The following is an 18,319-nucleotide window of genomic DNA, read 5'->3' as shown; positions in this document are numbered from 1 at the left end:
CCGCATTTCTGTGGCTCCAACTGGGAATCGAACCCGTGGTCTCGTTCTTAGTAGCAGAACATGATAGCATTCTTCCCTACGTTCTCCCCATCCTCTTCGCATGCTTATAAGTAAACTCGAACCGATGCCACCTGGCTTCGTCAATTGAAGCGGTTCTCCGCCTCCTGCATAGCCATTCAATCCCTGCGGTGGATGTGAATATTTGTCATCGAATAAAATCTAATAAAACGCGGAATTTCGATAATCGAATCTATCAAGCAGTGACCACGGTATCCGTCCAGTTTTGCTGATACTTCAGGCCCGTAACCACTGCTATCTTACTGCTTTCTGTTCTTATATAAGGCAGTTTTATATTACAAAGATAGCTGTGCACGAACTTCTCTGGGGGCGAATCGGCCTCCATCGTCGTGTGTCATAAAAGAAAACCTTTAAGTCCACCAGAGCAATCGCTTTTCAAACAGGGGCTTTGATTAAACGTCTGCCGCCTTATTTTTTGTGCAGATGGCTAAAACGTTGCTATGCGCGTTCATACAAACTGTAAATTTAAAACTGACTTAATTATGTTATCTATGCTGTCCAGTTATAACACTGCCCCAGAGGAGTTTCGTTTCGATCAAGACGAGCAGTGATATTCTTATTCAAAATTTTTTGCGCTCAGGTGTCTCAGGTAAAGTATAGTGGAAAGCGTTGTTTAATGAAACCGCAATAACATTCTTAAATATACCACGAAATCAATACGCGAGCAAACCGCGAGTGTAGAAAGAAAAATAAAAACTAATGCACTCAGCAGGTGCTTTTACGGCTTCCGAGGGGCTGAGCTTTCATTCGCATAATTGATTTCTTGGGGCTTAATCTAAAATTGATGACACTATCGCATGTGCGAAGAATTCAAAGTGACATCACCGCTTGGAGAATTCGCTGGTCACGAATCACTTAGTGACGAAACTAACTGTGCGAAGGTCATGAATCTGTTCACATCAGGAAGGTACATACGTGCGGTGATTTTTCTGGAGACTTCCCTTTTAACAAAGAGCGCATAAATGGCAAGTCAAAAGCTCCATCATCACAATTGCTGAAACAGTATCGCTTTATGCTGAGGACGTGCGCGAATGCACACGCTCTTCACATATTAATGTCTATGCACTTGGAGATACGCGCTCTTTATCACCCTGGCTGCGCTAGGTAAAACTACGCATGAAGAGAAATTTTACACCTTTATGCAGTTCTGAAGAAAAGAGCACATGCTGCATCAAAACATAGATTAGGGGTTAGTACGAGCCCAGAGGACTGATCTGCAAGAAGCTTTCCTGTAACTAATTATACTGGAATGGAATCAGTGACATAACACTCTAGGTTGAACGCTGACTTCACAGCCACGATGTTGCCTAACTCCACCTAACGCCTCTTTCGAAGTTGCTATCCCGCGGTGACATACAGAACAGCCGTGTATTTCGTTTCCATAAAAATTTTGTTTCTATCGCCAACAAGCACTGCTTGGGAGTCATGCGGGTGAGCAACGTATTCCCAATAGAATACATAAACAGCGCGTAAGGAAATACGTTTACTTCCTCGCAGAATGAAGTGGGAATACACGACTCCTGGAAACATACCGGTTTGTATTCCTGCCAAAGAATTCCGTGTAATCTAGTATAACAACGGGCATATACCCTCATACGGTATTGCTGGAATTTATTTGTATCAGACGACCTCATTTCCCGCCAGGCTCGCCTTTCATTTGCGATAGAAGCTTGTTACACTTTGAGATTCCAACACCATTGGATCTATCCGATTTCTCCACAATAACGGTATACTAGACAAAATTAAAGCGAAGACGGACGAAGCTAAGCATGCATCTGCATAACACAAGTGCTTTTTGATGTTTCCGAAATGCAACCAATATTTTTACACTGCGTTCAGGCAAAAATAACCAGAGCAACTACACCGTTCACAACAATGATATATTTCTGTGTCTGAACTCCAGGGATTGTGTAGCCATTGATCGCTACTTATATGAGGTCAATAGAGCGATTACACAAAGCCCAGTGCGCATGTGTGCGTTTACCGTAAGTAGCAAAGCGCCATCTTGATTGCAGTCATTCGTAGCATCATCTGCACGACAGCCCATTTTACTTGGCACCATGGTTAGCACATACCCGGTCGCAGTAACTTTCCCCCGTTTCATTTATTGGGGCTGAGCTAAAGGAAACAGAACCGTAGTTTCGAAGTGCATTGCTAATCGCGGCAGGCGCAGCGCTGAGGGGGTATTGCGTTGCTGCAAGGAGTGGAGTGACCGCTGCGGCGATGCTGCGCTTGCTACTTGAACCTTGTTGAAAATGTTGCAGGTGGCGATGAAAATGCGCTTGAGCGTCACTTTTGCTCCTTTTGCAAGCAGAGCATTCCTACGCGCAGATATGCATGCGTTTCAACGCCTTCAGAGAGTGTTTACATTTATTGTCATCCCATTTTGCCTTGCTAATATTCGTTGCATCTATCTAGGCATTAACCAAAGCCGTGTCACATTACGTTTAGTGCCTTTATTTTTGCATCATGGTTCTGGTTCAAAACGCGCCATACGTTAACTTTTTTTATTCATAAAACCACATAAGTATCTCCACGATGTGCTCGGCTGGTTACCAGCAGAAAAACGGAAAAGTACCAGCGAGCAATGCCGTTTTTCTAAATAGAGTTCTGAAAAATGCTTATGTTCAGTGTAAAATGAGAAAAGGAGAAGTCAGCCGGGAAGGTTTTGAGTCCGCCAGATTAGGGTTGAGTGGTTTTTAATTGGATGACCAATCAGTTGATTTTTGAGCGAACTGTTTTACCACTGATTTCTTTTTGGTTTAGGTTAATATATTCTTCGCTGAGGGCGCCTCCCGATCGATTCATGCTCGCTATTTCCTCGTACTAGTCTGACCCCGTTGACTGATGGGCAAACACTACATGACCTTTTTTTTTTCGGAAATACTGAGTGCAATGCGAGTGATATTCCATCATATGTATGCTTAGAGACCCGATGTGGAACGAAGCGTCAGTAATTATTCTGCAATTTCGCGGCTTTATAGCCAAGGTTTCTCATTAAATGAAATAGAGAAAGCACTATCACTACTATGGCAGCTTGAGGTATCAGGAGTGAATACGCGCATCAAGCACACACATTCTAGATTCCTGAATATGACAATAAAATACACGCAGTTGTCCACCAACAACCTTACATCGGGCACAAATCGCTGCAAAGACAGCCCGACGAAGCAGCACGTAAATCGAATCCGAACGCCTCTTTGGCAATTTAAGAGATGGCCTCAAAGCTGAGAGGCGCGTCCTATAGGCACTTCAGTGCTTCCGATCCTAAAAAAAACTACTATTTTTAAACAGTCACCCCCCCCTCCCCGTCCCAAAATATAACTGTAAAGACATCTGTATAGTCGTCAGCACGCTTGTCTAGAGCGCTGCAGCAGTGTTTTGCGGAGCAAAGTGAAATCTTTACCGAGCTGCTCTACAACTGGTAGTGTCATTGCCAATGCAAACTGTATGTCTTTGCTTGCTGCATCACTCCGGCGCAAGCATCGTCTTTAGTACCGAACAAGTGCTTAAAAACTTGACTTCCTTTGTGCGACAGTGCGGCGCTCGACCGCTCTAGACAGCCGTGCAGATGACTGTACTCTTTCCCACGCACGTAATCTACTACGTGAGCAACATATTGGGACGACAATTGAAAACAAATGCACAGTGTTTCAGAGCAGCCACGCAACTCTAAGAAAAAGTTTTCGAGTTGAGTCAGAGAATGTGTACTCCACAAGTTGCACATACGTCGGGATCATCACAGCTAGAATTAGAATTAGTTATCACCGTGTAGATCACGCTGTCCATGCCCCCGGTACTGTGACGTTACAGAAAGCAGCAACACTTCAGCTGAGATGAAATACAATACTGGGAACAGCACCGCAAAATCCGAGCCCTCAAAAAAAAAAAGTAAACCTGCTGGGCTTCTTTTTCCATCCACGGTGTCAATTCCCATCCATCCCAGCTTCCCTGCTCCTCAAGCCAGACAGCCTTGTCTGTTCACTTCCTTCATCCCTTTTCATTCACCTCTCTCCTCGACTGCTCCATGGCTGCTATCGTCGGCGCAGCTGGTAGACCAGCTCGCCGTGGTCAACCAGGCCCAAGATTTACTGGCCGTTTTATATGCGCTTTTTTACAAAATTATTAGTCACTCTCTCAGTACCCTCCGCGGCCGCCAGTGACGTCCACATTGTATGCTATTATTACACACTTGCGAGCTATAGCCGCAACTCGTTTGGAGGCTGTCGTCTCGCGCCGGTGGTTCCACGGCGCTGCAAAGAGTCACCAGGTGGAGTATAGTGGACTGCACCTTCAGAGAGAGAAGGAAATCATTAAAGGTCAAATTAAGATCTTGTATGTACTCTTGAGCTTTAACATAAGCCTGGTGAAGAAACGCTAAACAATGTCAGCTACTGCCCCAAAACATGATCCGGCTGTGTATTTTAAAACCTGTATTTCTGCCAAAATTTTCCTGCATAGCTTCTTTGTTTGACGTGACCAAGATAACCATCCCGACAAACCTTGCGATTCTCGCACGAGGAAGCGCACGTTCAACAAACACCACAGGGGCACATTTAGGGAAAGAGGATGGAGAGGCGGCAACGGAGGGGAAACCCTTAGGCTCCCCGGTTTTCAACAGCAGCGCATGTAGGAGAGACGCGGCACAAACAAAAGGAAACAGGACAAGCACTTACATTCGCTATTGTTAAAAATGAGCTTTCACCAACTTGCCCAATTATCAGCGTCACTGCCTCCCCCCCCCCCCCCCCCAAAAAAAAAACAAAAAAAAAACAAGAAATTCCCCATGACAAGACTGCCTCCCGCCCCCCTTCAAGGGCAGCTTTACTGGTCACTCTTGGAGGGGGTAAGTGCAGGGGGAGTAGGGAAGGGGAGTTCTATTTGAACCATGTATTTCTTGGTCCCTTTTCGTCGGAAACAACTACGTTTCGCGCGGTTTTCCTATGCAAAATTTCGCGCTGAAGGGAGGGGAAAACTCTCTCCCCTTAATTCCGCCCGTTATTCCCTCCCCCCCCCCCCCACACACACACACCCCCTCGCGGGGACCCCGCTCATTTTTCTTTTCCAGGGGCCGCTATTGCATGACCGTTCCTGGGTTTCGCGTCGTCGTAGTAGTATGTCGGAGACGTCGGCGTATCAGGTGCGTGCATTGCCATGGGAACCATTTGGAGGGTGGTTACCGTGGAATGAGGAGGGAATTATGTGAGTAGAGGAATCTGGAACTGGGTGATGGTTACCGTGGAAGGAAGAGGGTATGGCGATAGCGTAAGAAGGCTTAATCGGTCGGTGGGTGGGTGCCACATGAACCACGTGGAGGATAGTTACCTTGGAAGGAGGAGGAGTGTTATCGTAGAAGGAAGGAGAACAACACGACGTGCGCTTACTTCGAAGAAATGGAAGCTTCTCACTGTGCATACCCAAGTGTCACAAAAAACAAGAAATCGAGAAACGTGATGAACACAACTCCTAAGTCTATGGTAGAGGGAGGGCAACCAGATGGTTTCTTGTCACTCACCAAGTGAACAAGGGAAGGGAAAGCATCAGGGTGCTTGCCAGCGTTTCGGCAAATATGCCAGCAAATATGCGTGCATTCCGTCTCGTGCAGCACAATAGATGGCTTTAACGCCCTACTCTCCCAGTTTTTGCGGTATGGAACCAACCAACTAGCTCAGCTTGCAGTTCTGACTTGAACGGTACGCAATCTGGTTACCGTACAAGGAGGACAATGTAGCGAGAGCGGAGGAACCGTCAACCGTGGAAGGAGGAGGATATGGCGAGAGCACGGTGTTTACACCGTGGGCGAGAGTATAGAAAAACGCAAGCGTAGGGCGGTTACCGTAGAATAAGGAACGTATGGAGATAGCGTAAGGCGCAGGCAGAACTTGGTTACTACGGAAGCCACCCGGAAGGTAGTTACACTGAAAGGAGGCGGTGGAGAATTACAATGATAGGAGGAGGATATATGGTGAGAGCTTAGGAATGCGTAACCGGATGGCGGCTACCGTTGAAGAAGGAGAAAGCATATGGCAGCGGAAAAATGTAGCTCGGTCCATAAGCGGCAGCTGCTACTAAACGCATGCCCTTGGTGAGGGTCTTTGGTGCGCCACGTGCCTAGAACGGAGAAGTGAAGAAGGCAGCTAGTCCATAAACAAGTATGGGTGTAAAACTAAAAATGGCGCTCTATAACTATATAGATACGAAGTCGCTCTTATATTCTTTACCTCCAAAATCGTAAAATGGAAATACCTTAACAGCTGTCGCTGAATCTCGCGTTGCACAGGGCTAATCGTCCTGTCAATTTTGTTACGAAGAATGCTCAAGAAACTGATTGTGCAAACACAATCACTTTCCACCTTCAACCACCCCTTCAGGAGTCGTCCGTAAGTCAACCCTGTAGCACCTGTGGGGCTTGATTCGTGCAGGGTTTCACTGGGACGCTTGCGTAAGGATCAGGAGAGCGTCATACAGTTTTCGTTTACATGTTGCTGCTAGTAATAGCAATATGCATAAAGAAGCAAAAAGTTAGTCGTTGTTGCTAACGTATAATATTAGAGATCATTTGATTGTTATTGCGATCTCTGTGTCTCTTTTCACAGAAGAGTGAGTGATTCTGTGAAACAGTATTGGCACAGGAAGAAACTGCTATATGTTCTAGTTATAACCTCACACTGCATTGTATGTGGAGTCAGGGCGGAAACATCAGTTAAAATGTAAAAAAAAAAACCAGATTTGCATGATCGTGTGTGTTCTTAAATCAGCTCTGCGGACGCATTAATTGAATTGCACCCATTCCATTTTCATTCAGGAATTCCATTTCAGGAATTCTATGAGATCTTTATCGAGCCTTTTAAGCCCCTTTATATGCTGCCTCAGCATTTTACAAAACAGAAAAAATAATGCTCAGATCAAACAGACAGCTGGCTTCTGTGATCGGTGCTTTAAGATGAGCAAATCGGAAGACCACGCGAGTGTCAGAAAAAAACGGGGCAATCACAGAATGGAAAAGTGGAAAACTAAAGTTTAATATTGAAATTTACGACACCTGCCTGTTTTTTTTTCTTTTTTTACGAGACAGTTAGACATCTGACGCCACAAGGCAGCTGGGTTTTCCTTTGATGATTGATTTGATACTTGTACTCTACTGAACGGCTTTAACTCTAAGCAGAGAGTGCACACATGCCGCAGAATTTTTCTGGAGGGTGAAGGGAGCGTAGGTGGGTTATATATATATATATATATATATATTCGACATTCGCACTTCCCTTTTCTTTTGCGTTGCCGTATTTGTTTTGTCAGTTTCACCGCACCAAATGCCTTTGGTATTCGGGCAAACTATTTCCATTCTTCGGACAAACATTTAGCGGCAGAGCAACGTGCAAGTACCACCACCAATTATTTCTTTCCTTGCGCAATATAGTACATCCATAATGTTCGAGCGGATTTGTAATGGTGCCCGTGAGCAATTATTCTACATATTGGCGATTAGCACTAAAGAAAGTGTGCCGGGAGATAAACTGCTGAAGGGTGGGGAGGTCCCGTAATCGGGTACGCTATACTTGATCACGACCGGCGAGTCGGCGGTGCCTCTCGTGGCCGCGGTTGCTCTGATCTTTGACTCAGGATTATGAAAGCCTGTAATAGGGCACTCATGCGAGATTTCTCGTCCTCGCTGAGCTCGCAGCGCGTGCCGCGTGGAGCTGGCGTTGTATCATCGCGCTTTCTGGTTTGTTTCTTCTCTTCGGAGTTAGCGGGCGCAGTCTTGTCAGAGCCGCGTCGTCGGCCTCGGGGCGCGTTTCACAACGGCCCGCCTGCAGAGTGCTCCAAGAAAATCTCATTACCGCTCGTAATTGCGTCCGAGTGGCAGGAGCCCCAACGGACCGGGTTGTGATGTCTCGATTCGATGAAACTGTTTCACAAGCAATCAGCGGAGCCGAGCATGATCTCGGCGCTGCATAACTCTTCACGATAAAGCGTGACCCGCGAACCGGTCGCGCAGCGCTGGGTCCCGCCGTTGCATAGATAAGGCGATAAAGTGGATCGCGAATAAGGGAAATATCGACCTGGTAATTGTTTTCACGGTCCTAACGCGGGAAGAAGAGAGGGACAACGGGAGATCTCCGGCTGGCAATTCAATTTGCCGCCGGAAGTCAGACCATGCGCCGAAATGCAGCGTCGCAACTGGGTCTCTCCCGCAAGCCTGGAACCACGTTCGCGCGGGAGTGACCGACTGGCGCCCTCTTTCGGCACCGGACCCAACCGTCGGCGCGCCGGCTAGCGCCAGATTCCGCCCAGGAACGCGTCCACGTTTCGCTTTCGCTCCTTCAGCGCAGCGAGGGCTCTACAAGTCCTTTGCTTTTCCCTTGATCGTTTCGCCTTGGCAGCAGAAACTTGCGTCATATGACGAAGGCAGCCGAGTAGCTTCAAGTAGCCTACATACACTGACAAGTCTGGAAGCTATAAGTGATTTGTCAAATATGGATGCTTTTAAGTAGACGTCTAGGGAAGTGAACAACGGAGATGTGTTTCGGCAGCTATCCTCCATGTCGTGGCCTGCGCAGTTGATAAGCGTTTTTTTAATCAGTGAAAACCTGTACAGCATAGCAATGAACCTTCCATCAATCCCGGTGACGGGGGTTTCCAAACCAGGGGCCGTATTTTCTAACGATTCATTTCCCGATTCACTACGCTGCTCCTTTGTCACTGGCACTTGCTGCCTTTGACGTCAGAGTTGAGAGCCAGCATTCCAGGCTGTTCGCCGGCTCTGCTATCATAGACGGAGATCAAAAGTGGCAAAGGGGCAAATGAAAGGAGTTGGAAAAGAATCCTTACGAAATGCGGCTCATGGAGCCTGACGGCAACCTGCGCGAAAAATAAAGAGAAATTGGTGATCGTGCCAACTCACTCTCAGTAGTGGTTAAATATTCTTAGCCATAATCCGCTTGGTTCCGAAGAAATTAGATTGTGCACAGTGTAGCAACTATGCGCTGAAAGCGAAGCGAACAGTGCCTGCTGTAAAAGCCCATGGTTTATATGTAGGCACCCTCCCTCCTTCAATCTAAATCAAGCCCCCTCTTCACCAACCCTCCTGTCAGTGCTGTTGTTGCAATAGTCATGCGCTCCCCACACGTTCAGACAATTTCTGGCTGCATTCCTGTTTTAAGATCGCGTGCCTCGATCATGTCTCGATGGACTTCGCTCAGTGTTTAGCTTTTCAAGCAGACTCTGTGAAACGCAAAAAGAACAGAGACAAAAGAAAGGACAGCACTTATGTCGTGACCTTTGTTGGCATTGTCCCCTTTGCACTGTGCATTAGTGCCATGACTAAACAAGCCTCATCTTTCTCTCTTTTCATCTTTAGTATGACTGTACAACCTCTCAGGACGCTTTCGAAGGGCTGCTATTGGCAACTTGGGACCCCTTTACTGCCCACACAAAATAAGAGGAGCTGTTTGAGAGTGCTACATTCTGTCATTTTCTCCCAAGTGTATTGACATATATATGCAATGCTACACACGTACGAGCCAAGCCAGTTCTAAATTGAACTATACCTTTGATAAGGAAGATCTTTCGAGGTGAATTTGATCATGATTAATGGACTTCACTGGGCATGCTGCCAATACCATGCCAGTGACGTGGTTTCTGTAGAACGGTGAGGCTGGCGCCTAGGCTCTGCGAGGAAGAAACGCTACAAGGTTTTCTAGACAGGCAAAACACAAGCGTTTAGGAAAAGAGCGCATACAGAGGCGATCTCGACGACAGTCTACATCTCGAGACCACGCGAGTCCACCACGAGTTCACACATGCTGCCTCAGGCTCAGGGCTTACAAAGCGATGAGGATCCCCAGTGCCCCAGGAGTCCCTAGGTCCAAGTCGGCTCGTGCACGTGTTGGCGTTCATGTCAAAGGAAACAGGCGGCGAAATCGTAGTCTTCTCCTTGGGGCACGTTTCCTGTCGCACTTTTGGCACACGCGACGCTTCGCCCCGGCGGCCAGTTCCTCCCAATGCGCGTTTCATGTCAAGCGGCTGCGCGTTGAACACTGCCACGCCACCATGACTTCAACGCGTATGTGGCGAACGGCTCCACCGGCGAATGGCATCTGATGGTCACTTGCAGGCCCGGTCTTAACAGCCCGTCCGCCGCCCGAAGGCATCACGAGAGGGCAGCAGTGACGCTGCTCCCTAAAGTGGCCGTTGCGTCCGTTAGCGGCACACTGTTGCAAAACGGCACACGGTCCCGCACATCACAGCTTCTTGCGCTGTACGTGCTCCTTGGCTTCGCAACGGCTAGCACTACAGCCACACATGCTACGCAGGTCCGATCTCAGCAGCCTGTCTGTCCGCCGCCCGAAGAGGTCACGAGTGTTTGTTTGCATCACCGTGCTGCCCGCAGTGCCCAGGCCGCCGTGTTGGCATCGGGCTCCGCATCTGAGGTAAGTTGATCTGGTATTCGAAGAGCTCATCTTATCCTCCGTCATGCTCAAGCTTTCAGGAACGCATTAAAATCAAGGCCCGATACAGAGAATTCCCAATTTTCTCGAGATCCACCAGGTCAAAATTTCGGCTGGACTGCAGTGACGCTTCTCTCTGAAGTCGCCGTTGTACACGTTCCTGTGTCCACTGGTCACCGCTGCGCCTCCTGGTCTTTCGTATGCCCGGTCATGACAGACAGCCCGTCCACCGCCCGAAGAGGCCACGAAGGGCTGCGCAACGTTGCTGCCCGAAATGGCCAGACCGCCGTGATATCCCTGTGCTCCGCATGCAGTTAGCGCAGTAGCTGTGGTTTTCAAAAACACCAGCTCCTTCGCTCTGCTTCAGGACTTTAGCGGTCAGGAAAGCATTCACACTATGTGACGGTACCGAGAATGCCCAACCGCCCCGAAATCTGCCAGGTTTACCTTCTGCAAACAATTATTTTAATCACTGGACATATTCGCTCCCACAGAAGCTTTCACTAAGCACGTGACCAGGTGAACTCGAAAATAAAACCAAATGCTTGTGCGACTGCCAGCACAGTCAGTGCCAATAAGTCTTAAAATTTCATATGCTGTTTTGCTTCCCCCTCCCAAGGAAAGCCATCTATAACCAGGTCTTGACTGCAGATGCTTAAAAACGAATTTGGGGCAACGAGAACAAGGGGGGCCACGTGATCTGAACAGCACTGAGCAAAAACACTGCGTAGCTTCACGGCTGTGCAGAGAACCTCCAGGTCAAACACTTCGCATCAAACAGCTCTGACTACAACGCTATCGCGCTTTCCGTAAGCAGAGCGGGTGTCATTCGTCCTGTGCACGTCCGTTGCCTTTTGTGGCTCCGTGGGGCCGCTTACCGACCCCTCAAGAAACTAACCAGCGGGATAAAACACCTTTTTCCTCTCAGGTATGGCTCTGTGCGTTCTGCGCACGTACTGAGCGGCCCTTATCTGTTGCACGTCTATCGCCAAATGTGGGGTTGCGGGGTTGCTTGGCGCGTGCTGATGTAGCTTATGTTTCTCGCGGAGCACTTCAGCATCTCTAAGTGACCATCAGATAAGCACGTTTGTAGTCTAGGACACAGAGGTTTATTCCTGCGCAACGCGTTCTCGGCTGGTTTGCCACAGCCCCTTGAGCGTCCGGGGTTTTTTTTACATTTATTTCACAAACGCTGCCTTCCTGTTTTCTGCGAGGAAGGCCAACGTACGTCTGCTGTACTTCAGTAGCGAATTACAACTCAGCGTGTGCCTTCTCTGCCCGCTCAACCCCTGAGTCATCGTTAGTGCCGCACCAGTTTTCGCTATCTGGTTGGACGTGCCTGCTGCGCTCTATAGCTCGTTACTTCGAGTGGCCTTGCCGACCCTCCCTGGTTCAGTGCTCGGCTGGATGGAGTTAACCGTTTGATCTGGCAGCCTCATAACGAGCTGCATCTCAGCACTTCCGGCTTCGACTCTGAATGTTTTCGAGTCAGCCCTATATACCAGCCTGTCGTGGCAATCTTGCTGATTGTCATGGGTGGTATCCCGCAGATTTCACCGACTGTTGTTTCGAACGCTTTAGGATTCGCGTCCACTTTTGGCTTGGTGACTCTTTCGGCCTGCTCGACCGCTGAGTCAGTGGCCATACTGCAGCTCCTTTCACTGTTCGCTTAACGCCGCTACAGCTGCCTACATGCTTGGTTCAAGGACGTGACGGCTACTTTTTAACTCTGAACAGTGCTGCATGAAGATATCTTTGAGAACAGGCACACTTACGCTAGTCTTGATGTTCTCCTTCACTGTCTCGGCTATTTTTAGCGCGACTGACCAGTTGGTAACACAAGTTTCAGGACTGGCGTCCCTTAGATCTACCTTGATGCACCCATCGGGCGTTCGAGCCGGATGGAGCTCCGTGGTTGTGTCACTGTGCTGCGTACTTGTCGTTGCTGCCCGTTTTCGCAGCACATCTCCGGCCTCTGCCAAAGGTTCCCGATGGCTGGTATAAATCGCCTTCGTTATCTTTGTTAAAAAACCACAACGTCTCCACCTCTATTTAGCGGTGGGCTCGGTAGCTGTGCCATGTCGCAGCCTCCTCATCCACTGGTTTTCGCTACGCAGGTGCTCGCGCCTGCCTTTGCCTTCATCTTCCCAGCCATCTTCGACACTTCGTGGCTTGTTCTACCAGACCCAGAGCAGCCGTTCTGCGCCGGGTACAACGGACCATTCGGTTTGAGCAGCGCAGATGCGTCGGTGAAAAGAGCACTCCCTTCCTGGACCCTCGACATCGGATGGCAAGCGCAACCGCCAGCGACAACATCGACCCTGTCAACATATAAAGAGCACCGCCTTCCGCCCGCGCTCTGTGGGCTCGGTAGCTGTGCCATGTCGCAGCCTCCTCATCCACTGGTTTTCGCTACGCAGGTGCTCGCGCCTGCCTTTGCCTTCATCTTCCCAGCCATCTTCGACACTTCGTGGCTTGTTCTACCAGACCCAGAGCAGCCGTTCTGCGCCGGGTACAACGAACCATTCGGTTTGAGCAGCGCAGATGCGTCGGTGAAAAGAGCACTCCCTTCCTGGACCCTCGACATCGGATGGCAAGCGCAACCGCCAGCGACAACATCGACCCTGTCAACATATAAAGAGCACCGCCTTCCGCCCGCGCTCTGTGGGCTTGGTAGCTGTGCCATGTCGCAGCCTCCTCATCCACTGGTTTTCGCTACGCAGGTTAGTCCATCATACTGCATTTTTTCTAAAAAATGTAGTGACCGTTGCCTGGTACAGCTGCCGAGCCTGCAGTGTTGCATTTCTATTGCTGGTGAATGCTTTTCTGTTGTAAAATCTCTTATTCTTTTGTCCGGAGATGTTGAGATGAACCCTGGTCCGGACAAACTTGATAGTGTTCTTGCTGAACTCAAGAAGTTGTCAGCCGGTCAAGGCCAAATAATCGCGGATGTACAGGACCTTAAAGGTCAGATGCGTTCTGTCGATCAAACCATTTCCGACCTGAGCAAACGCCTAGCAGACCTGGAAAGCCTCTTTCAGGACATTGCTACCCTAAAATCTGATCTAGAATCCGTCAATTCCATTGCCGCCGGAACGGCAGCTCTTGTTACTAACCTTGAGGCCCGAATAGACGACACAGAAAACAGATCACGCCGGAACAACCTGATATTCTATGGCCTTCCAGATTCCAATCCCCGCGAATCATTCATCGAATCTGAAGAAATAATAATTAAGCACTGTCAGGATAAGTTAAAGTTAACCTTAGAGCCCAGTCAGATAGAGCGTGCCCATCGCTTGGGACGCCATAACGAGGACCGCCAACGGCCAATTATAGCAAAATTCGTCTCCTTCAAAACCAAAGAAACTATCCTTTCCAAAGGTCCTATGCTGAAGGACATGAACTATAGCATTGGAGAAGATTTTACCCGCTCTGTTCAAAAAGCCCGCAAACATCTTGTCGCATTTGCAAGAGCAGAAACCGGACCGTTTTCTTTGCGGTACAAGACCCTGTTTCTCGGCAAAAAACGCTACACTTTTGATGCTGCCACCGAAATGGTGAAAGAAATAGCATAGCGCTCACCGCACAGTCGTCACTTATCTAATCCTCGCCATACCTCCCCTCGACAGAATATTTCTTTTTCGGTTATCTATACTAATATACGCAGTCTGCTTTCAAAGTGCGATAGTGTATCCAGCCTTGTATCTTCAACAGGCTCTAACCTGCTTGTGCTGACAGAGACTTGGCTGACCGATAATGTGGGCGACACTGAAGTTCTGTGCAACTTGCCTAATTTTAACCTTTTCCGTGCCGATCGCAAAGGCCCCCGAGGAGGAGGCGTCCTTATCGCTACCAGCAATCATCTACAGTGTTCCCACATTAACATCCAATCTGACCTCGAAATATTATGGCTGCTTTGTCGCGCCACGCCAGTGTCTATACTAATTGGTGTTTGCTATAGCCCCCCCCCCCCACAATAACCCCGAATTCCCTCGAAAGCTGCACAACATTCTGAACCAACTTACAACAGAACACCCTAATGCACACGTGCTCCTTTTTGGAGATTTTAACTATCCTGACATAGATTGGAATAACCCTTATCAGCCTATTTTTAGACAGCATGAATCACAGGAGTTTGTGGATGTGTGCTTAAATTTTAATCTTACTCAATTAGTAACCCAGCCTACACGCATCGCCGGCGACACCGCAAACATTCTTGACCTTGTACTATCTAGCCACCCCGAATGCCTCAACTCCATTACTTATCTCCGGGAAATTAGTGATCATAAAGTCATCCATGCGTCTTTTACCTTCACTCCTACAATAAAGGAACTTCCAAAAAAACAATCACCCTTTATAACAAAGGTAACTATGAGGCTATAAACCGGGCGTTGGAAGCTTATTTCCCATCTTTTCAGCACTTTTTCCCGGAACAAACCATCCACGAAAATTGGTCGATGTTTATTCATAAAATCAACGAACTCACTAAGAAATATGTTCCCAAATGCAGCTTCCGCGCAACCAAACAGAAACCATGGTTTACCAAGGCTCTAGGAAGACTAGAAAACAAAAAGAAACGCTTGTTCCGCAGTGCTAAACAGACTGAAAATGACTACGCATGGGAAAAATATTACGCTGCCGAAAAGACATACCTGGTCACAGTAAAAAACGCTAAACGCTCATTTTATCATACTGACCTACCCAACATACTTAAAGATAACCCGACTAAATTCTGGCAGCTTTTAAATCCGCAATCTATACGCACTATTACCTTAACTGATGATTCCGGGCGTGCTGTTTCCGATGTCGAGTGTGCTAACATATTTAATTCTGATTTCGCATCTGTATTCACTCACGAACAGGAACCGCCCCCCCTCAAGACAGCAAATGACCAAAGAAGTTTAATGCCAGCCGTTACTTTCTCTGAGGCCGGCATATCATGTCTCATAGATAAACTAAAACTGTCATCATCTGCCGGCTTTGACGAAATCAACACTAAGGTACTAAAAAACGTTAACCATACTTCTGCCAAATTTTTATGCCTGCTGTTCTCACAGTCTCTTTCTACAGGTGTCATACCCCATGACTGGAAAGTGGGGAAGGTCGTTCCGGTCCACAAGTCGGGTAACAAAGATTCACCACTTAATTACCGACCCATATCACTCACCAGCATACCATGTAAACTCATGGAACACGTCATTTATTCTTTAACAATGCACTTTCTGGATTCAAATAATTTTTTTCACTCATCGCAGCACGGATTTCGCAAAGGATACTCATGTGAAAGTCAACTAGCACTTTTCGTTCATGACTTGCATGCCAACCTTGATGCTAACCTCCAAACTGACGCAATTTTTCTCGACTTCGCTAAAGCATTTGACAAGGTACCTCATAACCACTTATTTCTAAAACTCTCTCGCCTAAACTTGCATCCCGACATACTAGCATGGATAAAAGAATTCTTTAACTCACCGCTTCCAATCAGTCGTTGTCAATAACCAAATGTCTGACCTCCTACCAGTCTCCTCAGGCGTGCCCCAAGGATCCGTCCTTGGGCCACTCTTGTTTCTAATTTATATTAACGACCTACCTGAGAAATTAGATTGCCATATTCGGATGTTTGCTGATGATTGTGTTATTTACAGAACAGTCACTAACACCTTCGACCAACAATCCCTTCAAAATAATTTAACTCATGTGCAAGACTGGTGCAGTGAATGGCTAATGACACTTAACACAAGTAAATGCAAACATATGTCGTTCCATCGTCGCCGTTACCCTCTTCTGTTCCATTACAGCATATCAAACGTTTCTCTCGATCTTGTCCAATCATACAAATACCTTGGTGTTCATATTTGTCATGATCTTACGTGGAATACGCATATTTCAAACATCATATCATCCGCCAACAAAACACTAGGATTCTTAAAGCGACACCTACGCTCTGCACCTCAGCATGTCAAGCTCCTCGCATACAAATCATTAGTCAGATCAAAATTAGAATACGCATCTCCCATCTGGTCTCCAAAGCAAGCATATCTCTGTAATTCAATTGAAGCAGTTCAAAACCGAGCAACTAGATTCATTCATTCATCGTATTCTTTTGATATCAGCATATCATCCCTCAAATCACAGTCCAGCCTACCTACCCTTCCTCATCGCCGCTACATTGCTAGTTTATGTTTGTTTCACAAGTTTTTTTACTCTGAGCTACGACAGGAACCCTACATCTGCGCACCACCACCACGCATCTCCCTCCGCACGGCCATCAGCAGCAAGTGTCACGACCTCGCGCCCGCACCACTACATTTTCTTCATCATTCTTCCCCCGGACCGCGAATGACTGGAACGGCCTTCCCCGAGAAATTGCTGCTATCACATGCCAATCATTGTTCATCGAAGAAATCACGCGTGTACTTGCTCAGTGATAATCTTATATGTGTATAACTTTCAACTTATCTGTTATTCATTCTGTTTTTCATTTCTGTGTGCCCCACCCCTTATGTAATACCCTCTAACGAGGGTCTTTAAGGTATTAAAGTGAAGTGAAGTGAAGTTCACGACTCTCAATTTCGCCTTTGCGTATGGAAGCTCCATTTCCTATGCCTCTCTTTCTGCTTGAGACTCCTGCTCCTCAGCGTCTTTGCGTTCGAGATGCGCTCTTTCCGCGGCTTCTTCACGCAAGAGACGTTCTAGTTCCTCCATCTCCCGTTCTTTTGTTTGCCTCTCCTTAATGTGGCCCCAACATACAGAAAGCTCATCATCATCCGCACAGTAATCTATAATTGCCGGAATTATATGCGGCATCCTGTGAATGTTCCCGACACCCAATCCCAAGTCTCCGCAGATTATTTGCGCAGCGTGTTGAAATCCATGATCATCTCACACAGTGACTTTTGTTTTCCCAAGCTGCCGTGAAAGGATCCTTAATAAACACACACCTTCACAAACCAGCGATCCACCTACCTTTTGGACCAACTTCAACACCTATCTAAAAGACCAGGCAGAATCTCAAGGGAAGTCAGGCACTTACCAGCGTCGGTACCAGGGAAGGAACGCAAGCCAAACCCGTCGGTGCCAAACAGTTGATATGAATCGCGTTACGTTGAGACCGGTACCCAGGCCTCGTGTCTACGGAACTCTCTGAGGCCTCTTCTTAGTGGGAAGGAAGAACAAAGACTTTACATTCACATTATGTACAAGAGGTTCAAAACACAGAACCCAGAGAGACGCGTCTTAACACGAGAGAGCTGCACATCGCGAGACCACACGGTTCCAAACCACACAAGTCCACGCCTCCTGCATCAGTCCCAGGCTTTATAAAACAATGAGACCTCAGCCTCCCAATAGGTGTTCTTATGTATAAGGCGGCTCATGCACGTGTTGGTGTTATTATCACAGAAAACAAGCGGTCAGCTCGCTGATAAGCAGGATGCAGTCTTCTTTGGCACGCGTTTAGTGTCGCACAGTTGGCAGGTGACTTGCACCGACGCCCAGTTCCTGTCGATGCGCGTTTCTTAAAGCCTTTGCACGTTCAACACTGCGACACCACTGTAAGCTCTATGCGCTTGTGGCGGACGGCTTCATTGGCGAAGGGCGTCTCATGATCACCTGCAGTCCTGGTCGTAGAACCAGCCAGTAGCTGCAGATTCTTAGGTCGGGCCTTCTGTGGACTGTGCCCGCAAGAAATGAAGAAAAGCGTTTAAGTGGCTTGTACGATGGTTGATAAACATTTATCATTTTCTAAGTGTCCTTTTAATTTCGTTTTTTCTTCGGAACGACAACTGTATGGG

At 47.7% G+C, this 18,319-nt stretch overlaps 1 protein-coding gene across 1 annotated transcript in view; it reads right to left on the bottom strand.

The window, feature by feature from the left end:
* The window catches only part of LOC149350820 (uncharacterized), a 130,075-nt gene extending 112,426 nt beyond the window's left edge, over nt 1-17,649 (bottom strand). The window contains exon 1 of the mRNA XM_089579973.1: nt 17,560-17,649. The gene's annotated coding sequence lies outside the window, so the exon portion shown is untranslated. The remainder of the gene's footprint in view (nt 1-17,559) is intronic.
* Nucleotides 17,650-18,319: the final 670 nt, after the last annotated feature.

The sequence above is a fragment of the Amblyomma mixtum genome, chromosome 3 (genome assembly GCF_055824585.1).
Source record: "Amblyomma mixtum isolate Tamu chromosome 3, ASM5582458v1, whole genome shotgun sequence".
Taxonomy (NCBI): Eukaryota; Metazoa; Arthropoda; class Arachnida; order Ixodida; family Ixodidae; genus Amblyomma; species Amblyomma mixtum.
Note: the sequence above shows the minus strand (reverse complement) of the source record. Positions and strands in the feature narration are given on the sequence as shown.